The 8,370-nt window shown below is 39.9% G+C and overlaps 1 long non-coding RNA gene across 1 annotated transcript in view; it reads right to left on the bottom strand.

The window, feature by feature from the left end:
* The window catches only part of LOC124876832, a 156,643-nt gene that overhangs the window by 87,956 nt on the left and 60,317 nt on the right, over window positions 1-8,370 (bottom strand). The window lies entirely within an intron of this gene.

The following is an 8,370-nucleotide window of genomic DNA, read 5'->3' as shown; positions in this document are numbered from 1 at the left end:
ACATAAAGATATAAAATTCAATTTTTTTGTGAAGAATCAACAAGTGGGACACAATTGTGAAGTGGAATGAAATTTATTGGATGTGTCAAACTTTTTTAACAAATAAAAAACTGAAAAATGGGGCGTGCAATATTATTTGGCCCCTTTACTTTTAGTGCAGCAAACTCACTAGAAGTTCAGTGAGGATCTCTGAATGATCCAACGTTGTCCCACATGACTGATGATGATGAATAGAATCCACCTGTGTGTAATCAAGTCTCCATATAAATGCTCCTGCTCTGTGATAGTCTCAGGGTTCTGTTCAAAGCACAGAGAGCATCATGAAAACCAAAGAACACACCAGGCAGGTCCGAGATACTGTTGTGGAGAAGTTTAAAGCTGGATTTGGATACAAAAAGATTTCCCAAGCTTTAAACATCCCAAGGAGCACTGTGCAAGCAATCATATTGAAATGGAAGGAGTATCAGACCACTGCAAATCTACCAAGACCCGGCCGTCCCTCTAAACTTTCATCTCGAACAAGGAGAAGACTGATCAGAGATGCAGCCAAGAGGCCCATGATCACTCTGGATGAACTGCAGAGATCTACAGCTGAGGTGGGAGAGTCTGTCCATAGGACAACAATCAGTCGTACACTGCACAAATCTGGCCTTTATGGAAGAGTGGCAAGAAGAAAGCCATTTCTCAAAGATATCCATAAAAAGTCTCGTTTAAGGTTTGCCACAAGCCACCTGGGAGACACACCAAACATGTGGAGGAAGGTGCTCTGGTCAGATGAAACCAAAATCAAACTGTTTGGCCACAATGCAAAACGATATGTTTGGCGTAAAAGCAACACAGCTCATCACCCTGAACACACCATCCCCACTGTCAAACATGGTGGTGGCAGCATCATGGTTTGGGTCTGCTTTTCATCAGGAGGAACAGGGAAGATGGTCAAAATTGATGGGAAGATGGATGGGGCCAAATACAAGACCATTCTGGAAGAAAACATGTTGGAGTCTGCAAGAGACCTGAGACTGGGATGGAGATTTATCTTCCAACAAAACAATGATCCAAAACATAAAGTCAAATCTACAATGGAATGGTTCACAAATAAACGTATCCAGGTGTTGGAATGGCCAAGTCAAAGTCCAGACCTGAATCCAATCGAGAATCTGTGGAAAGAGCTGAAGACTGCTGTTCACGAACGCTCTCCATCCAACTTCACTGAGCTCAAGCTGTTTGGCAAGGAAGAATGGGCAAGAATTTCAGTCTCTTTATGTGCAAAACTGATAGAGACATACCCCAAGCGACTTGCAGCTGTAATTGCAGCAAAGGGTGGCGCTACAAAGTATTAACGCAAGGGGGCTGAATAATATTGCACGCCCCACTTTTCAGTTTTTTATTTGTTAAAAAAGTTTGACACATTCAATAAATTTCATTTCACTTCACGATTGTGTCCCACTTGTTGTTGATTCTTCACAAAACATTTGAATTTTACATCTTTATGTTTGAAGTCTGAAATGTGGCAAGAAGTTGAAAAGTTCAAGGGGGCCGAATACTTTCGCAAGGCACTGTATATGGTCATTTCCATATTATTTGAAGGGTATCATTTTACAGAGAGAGTGAGGTGTCCAGAAGTGGACATCCTTGCTAATTCACTCCATGGTCAGACTCTGCAATGCTTAGCAAATTACAAAAAAACAAAGAGCTCCATCTCTATGGGCTTCCAAGATGCTTGTATGGAAGAATTAACAGGAGAACGCCTCTTCCCACATTAAAACATGTAAAAGCATGACTTAGGATGCTTGACCATAATGCACAGCACTATTTTTGGAGAAAACCAAATGCTGTGCATTGGCACAAACACCTCGTATCAGCTCTCCTGCACAGCAGTGGACGGGTAATGATTTGAGCTCTTGGGTTTCCTCTGAAAGCCCAAGAGATGATTGTGGATGAAAATCCCAGTATCAGCACCCTATAAAAATTCACCAACATTCAAAGTCACTTAAATCATGTTTCTTCCTCATAATGTTCAGTCTGAATTCAGTTCAATAATTCATATTTAGTACGTCTGGATATCTAAATGCATTGAGTTCCTGCCGTGTGATTGGCTGATTCCTTGTTTGTGTTAACAAGTAAATGAAGAGGTGTACTTAATGGAGGGGCCTGCGATTGTACCTATATGTTAAATCACAGCCTTATCTACAGAAGCTTGTTACGGAAAACCACTTATTCATATTATTTCCCTGTTAGAAAAATGTTCATCTTCTCATCTGATTATCATCTTCTAATAAGAATTAATGTCACTCTTTCACCGTTTAACATTTAATTTAAATTTCCTCGATCGAGGCCTCTTCTTATCATCTCAGCTTTGGTGTTAAAAATCCACTTAACGAGTTCTGAGTTCTCAAGTCTCTTCCATTTACCACATCGCATGTTTGCTCACCCTGCTTTCATCACCTCATGCTTTGATTAGTATGTAGGGCCTTGTGTCGGTCTTTACGCTCACTTCATTAGCAGATATGATGTGTGTAGCTTCCCGCACCGAGGGGAACATGTAGATAATCTGTGGGAGTGTGACAAGAATACATTTACAGTCTGAGAGAGATCCACCACTGCTGAGATCCATCTGAGCTTTTTAATAACTTAAAAATCCAACTTATTATTGCAGCTGAGTGTGAGTAATTTCCTAACGACAAATGAAATTCAGAAATATACCAATAAATATGTACATTTTGCACCTTATTGTTCATCATTTACAAAAGGAATCATATTTTAGGTTGCTTATCTATTCTTAAACTTAGGATGACTTTTGTATTAATGTTTCACTTTAAAACATATGCGTCGCTCATTGAATTTTCCATTGGAAAAGGCATTAACCTTCAGTCAAACTCCCAAAGAGGAAGTGCTGTCATTTAGTCAGAAACAGCTTTAGAGTTTTTAGCTCTGTGTTGGCAACAGCTACATTTTTTATGTTTAAATAATAATGAAACAACTCAGTTTAGAGGAGAGTTAGTGGTGAGCGGTGGAGCTGAATCTTCATATAAAATCAAGGAGGTTTTAGCCTTAAATAACAGTCCCATCAAAGTGTTCTAAAACATTCAACGGTTTTTTTCTGGCATCCCTGCTAGTTATTTGGGCCATTTCATTGCAGACGTTTATACAGAAAAAGCTTTGAAATTAATTAGTTTTTTAATGCAGTAACATGATCTCACACTGAAAGTTTTAGAAAAAAAATCAGCCTTTAATTTGACTGTATTCAATCAGTGCTAAAATAAAGCCCAACATTAATAAATAATTGTTTTCGATTGAATCACTGGTGCCACAGTAATTGGCACCTCTAATATTCCCTATAAACAAAATGCAAGCAAAGCTTTTTTTGTGATGTAGTTTCATTTTCAAGTGTATTAATGTGTCTAAGATGTTTTTGCAGCACTAGTGGCCTTTATATTAGTTATTTTTCAAAAATAGGCAGACAGGATGTGGAGTGGAGAAAATGGGAAGACATGCAGCACAGGTCTCTGGGGTAGGGACTGAAACCTGGGACTAAAGCCTCCATATATGGGTTGGAGATGGTTAGAAGTAACTTTTAAGTATTGCAAGATGGTAGATTACAAGTCACCTCATAATATATCCTGGTCCACAAATGTAACATGCCAGGTCCAGAAAGGAAAATCTATGTGTCATTTAAAAAAACGCTATGTTCCAGGAACTAGCCTTTACATTTCAACCAGTAAAGCAACCTGTGAGTTAAAAAGAAACGTGTAATTTCCAAAAAAATGATAATCTCTGGATAGCATGTAACCTAGAAGATATCAGTTTATGAGTCAACCTCTTATGTATCCCATTGCCTTAAAGTAACCATCCCTCCATTTTCTATACCCACTTCTTCCATACTGGGTCGCGAGAGGCGGGATATACCCTGGACAGGTCGCCAGTCCATTGCAGGGCAACATACAGCACAAACAACCATGCACACACCCATTCACACCAAAGGGTAATTTAGAGAGACCAATTTACCTAACAGTCATGTTATTGGACTGTGGAGGAAGCTGGAGTCCTTGGAGAGAACCCACTCATGCATGGGGAGAACATGCAAACTCCATGCAGAAAGACCCCTGGCAGGGAGTTGAACCGAGGACCTTGCTGCAAGGCAGCAGTGCTCCCAACTGCGCCACCGTGCAGCCCCATCAGGTAACCAGTCACCACATAGTAAAGCATCATATGTCTAAAACTAAATTCCTGAAAATAATTTTTATTTTTGCTAGAGAAAGAAATGGTACAATTCAGAAAGCAGCCAAATGATAGAAATCAGAAAGTCATCTGTAACTTACATAAAGAGCACTTTAAGTACCAGGCTATGTGTCAACATATAATACGGTCATGTCCTTCTAAGTACCCTGTGATTTCTGGAAGATACCCCTTCATTTTCAGGAAAGTAACCTATACATTTCAGAAAATTATGTACTGCTACCAGGATTTGCAGCCGATATCATCATCATTTTATGTCTGCATGAACTCTAGGTGAAAATGTAAATTTCAGAAAAGATCCTGTAAATGAAAGAAAGCAGCCTTTGAGTTTCAGAAAAAAACCCTTTAAATACATTCTAGGAAATAGCTTTGACATTCCAGGTTGCAAGACAGCATGTAATTTAGTCTTCTAAATGCCAGAAAGTAACCTCAAAGCTCCCACAAGTAATGTCAAAGTAAAGTAAGTTCAGGTAACGTCAAGTATCAGGTTACAGTTTACGTCCTAATAGAGTCTGGCCAATGAAAACACCCTCTCCATCCTTAAGCTTTAGGGAGAACAATAATCTGGAAAAAATCTTATGTTATATTTCTTCAAGCTGTAAGCACCAAACAAAAAGTATGTTTCCTATTCTACTCTTATTCTTGGAAAGTACTTGTAAGTTCTGGAAAATACCCCTTAGATTTTAATAAAGTAACCTGTAAGTTCTGGGAACCTCATGAAGCCGGTAACAATATACCTAAGACATAATACAGCCTGGTCACTGAAAGTCACTGGAAAATACTGGAATACTCTCATTAAGTTTCAGAAGAAAAATAACAATTAGCATATACTCCTGTAGTAAAGTAATCAGTAGATTCTGAAAAACACAAATTAAGTTTTTGGACAATTATTTTGTAAGTTCTGGTAAGTAACCCTTGAGTTCCAGAGAAATAATCTGTAAGATCTTAAAGGTGTAGGCTCAATTATGTATAGCTACCAGATTATTTTCAGCCTCTATAGTTAAACATCTCTGCCTATAATGCAGGAAATCTGCAGGAAATCCCTACAATAAGGACTGCTTTCAGTCAGGATTTTTAATCTGGTGCACGTCATGTTCAGGAAGAATACTCATTTGACAAAATGACATTCCCAGAAACAGGAAAACCAGGCCAATGTCAGTGCTGAGAAAAAGTGTTGTTGAAAGAAAAGATGAAGAGACTACAGGGTGATTAATTTGTCAGCTCTCCTTCCTTTTGCTGGTGCTCAGACTAGCAATAGTACACCGTCTGTGTAAGGTGTCACATTTAAATTAGGGCAAAATTCTCAGATATATAAAGGTTCAATTTTGTATGGAAATTAAATCATGTACATGGATTTTTTTAGATGATTGTTTAGATAATATCAGATAAAATCAAACGGGACTGCACTACAGTGATTGTGTCTTTGTTTGTTTGTAGGTCTCAAGCTCAGTCTGACATCTTTATTTCTAAATAAGAGCTCACACCTCCCTCTCTGACACAAGTGACGCTGGATTCACAGTGATTTTTAGACTTTTAAGTGTGACAGCGGGCTGTGATGACCCCCGCGTTAGGATTTTCATATCAAACTAACTTTCTCCGGCAGAATGCCGACCTTCACTCAGAGCGTGAATTGAAGCTTCTTTTGATTCGTCTCCCCTGGTGGGTGCCCTGTGGGACCTTGGCATGTTAAACACAGCCGGGTTCATGCAGGAAGAAAGCTAAGGTTAGCTTTGATGGCACATTTAATTTCTCCCTGCCGCCGTCAGCACTTTGAAAAGTAGAAGGATAATTAAATATGGCACGTGTTGCTCAGCCTGTTTAGAGTTTAAATGACAGCTCTGTCATTTATCACAAGAGCCTCAGTGAAAAGTGCTGTGCTCTTCATGGGTAGATGGATAAACTAAACAGAAATAACTCTGTTCTGCTTTTACTATGTGAGCGAGCCTAAAAGTCGAATAAACTTGTGTTTTGTGCATCGAAAAGTAAATTACCTCCTTTTCACATCTGAATGATTTCAATGCGGATTCAGAATTGGTAAAAAAATAAACTCTAAGGAGCATTGGACGTTGGGACACCAGTAAGCGATCAATGGATTACTTTCTGTTTCAGAGAAATTGGATAAATGTTCCTATGAGCTGCCACATGTCAGAAAACGTCAAATACAAGAGCTTTCCAGAGAGGCAGCCCATGTAACTATATTCACAGGTATTGTGTCAGGTCTTTCACTAATATTCCCAGCTATTTTCAGCTTCAGTGTTGATCTTCAGCTCTCCATTAGCTGGGTTCAAATCTGGCTCAATTTAACTCTCACCAAACATCAGTTGTTGTAAGGGACCAAAGGGAAGCCAAGAAATGTTATATTAGTCAATGATTGGTATGATTGAAATTATTATTATTTTGATTCCATTCATTACTAGCTCTAGTTTATTCCTCTTATAATTGTCAGCTGAAGTTATGTTATCTGTAAGTGAGTGTAGACCAGGGGTGCCCAAGTCCAGTCCTGGAGAGCTACTATCCTGAAACTTTTAGATGCATCCCTTCTCCAACACAGCTGAATTAAATGGCTGAGTTCCCTCCTCAGCACAGCAGAGACCTTGTAATTAGTCATTTATTTGATTAAGACGTGTCAGAGAAGGAATGCATCTAAAAGTTGCAGTAAAGTAACTCTGGAGGACTGAAGTGGACACCCCTGGTGTAGACAGTGGCTCTAGGGATGATTCTAAATAAGTTCTAATTTTAAGTAATCTAAAGAAAACTCCTCATTCTTCTTTTATTGTAATAGAGATTGCTCAGTGCAGGTAAACAAATCATCCTTTGGGTTTGATTTTGATAGATTATGAGACTAATTTATGGTTAGTAAACATCAGGCCATCATTAAAATACTTTGTTAGTTTATTATTGTAAGGTTCAGGACGGAGGACCCAGAATTTCAGCCAGAAACAGAATAAAAGTTAAACGATTTATTCAGGAGCAGCGCACAAATACTCAGGACTCCACCAGCCGGGAACCCGGGATCACTTAACAGAGTCCGTGTAGGACGGAGGAATCAGAATAGGCTCCTTTGCGGGGTGCGGTCCTGGCAGTCTCCAGACCGGGAGGATCGGTGCAGAACACGCTGCAGCCAGAAGTCGGATTGCCGACAGGGGAAAAGATCCAAGGCTCGGTAATCAAGGGGAGGCAGTAACTGGGTGAAACCAGGGAGGCAGACTCAGGCAGACAAATCCAGGGGTGAGGCAGGAGGCTTTGGTCGAGAGGCAGAAACAAGGTCGTAATCCAGAGGCAAGAGACATCCAATGAGGGTCAGGCAAGGCAGGGAAATCCAAGATGCAAAAAGTGGTCAAAAACGTGGTCAGGCAGGAAGGAATGCTGGACATCTACTAACTGGTAGGTTTTCGAAAATCTGGCACTGTCTGCCTGTCTGAGGGCTGAATATAACTGCAGAAAAACAGGTGCATGGCATGATTGATTGCACTCCAGTGCAGCAGCAGACAGGTGAAGCAGATTAGCCGATTACATGAAGACAGAGCAGGCAGACGGGCCAGAATCATAACATATTATGATCTGCCTCTCTTGTTTTGATAGATAATTCTGGGGCTCAGAGGTTTTTAAATATCGTTCCAATGCATTAAATGTCAGTATATCTTCTAAATTGTGCACTATGTAGTCTGCATGTAAAGTGATGTGGGCAGCAGCTCCGTATGAACCTATAAAATAAATATTCTCCATAAATAGGGCATCTAGCTTCCATCACTTCTCTCATGCACATGCTCTTGGTAGAACACATGAATACATTTTTGTGGTCAAGTTGAATGTCAGATCATGTTTGCGGGTTTCTCTCCTAACAACGGCCACAGGATTCACCAACACACACCTTCCTGTCATCCGAGCCAGAAGGGAAATACTTGGCAATGCATGAGGCAGCAGGTAGCCTCATATAATATTGCAACTGAAAGAACCTGCAGAAGGTTACAAAGGGAACCAACTGTGATCTAGTTCACTGCTTGATTTTCTGTTTAAAGCTAATTAATTGGACTCCGCTGTATATAAAGGCTATCCGGTACAAAAAAACATTCTTTTCAGCAGTTTTGCAAAATATGGAGCGCCTGAGCGACTTGTTCCTGCTGAGACTGTCAG

The sequence above is a fragment of the Girardinichthys multiradiatus genome, chromosome 11, assembly GCF_021462225.1.
Source record: "Girardinichthys multiradiatus isolate DD_20200921_A chromosome 11, DD_fGirMul_XY1, whole genome shotgun sequence".
Lineage (NCBI taxonomy): Eukaryota > Metazoa > Chordata > Actinopteri > Cyprinodontiformes > Goodeidae > Girardinichthys > Girardinichthys multiradiatus.
This window is presented reverse-complemented; position numbering and strand designations above follow the sequence as displayed.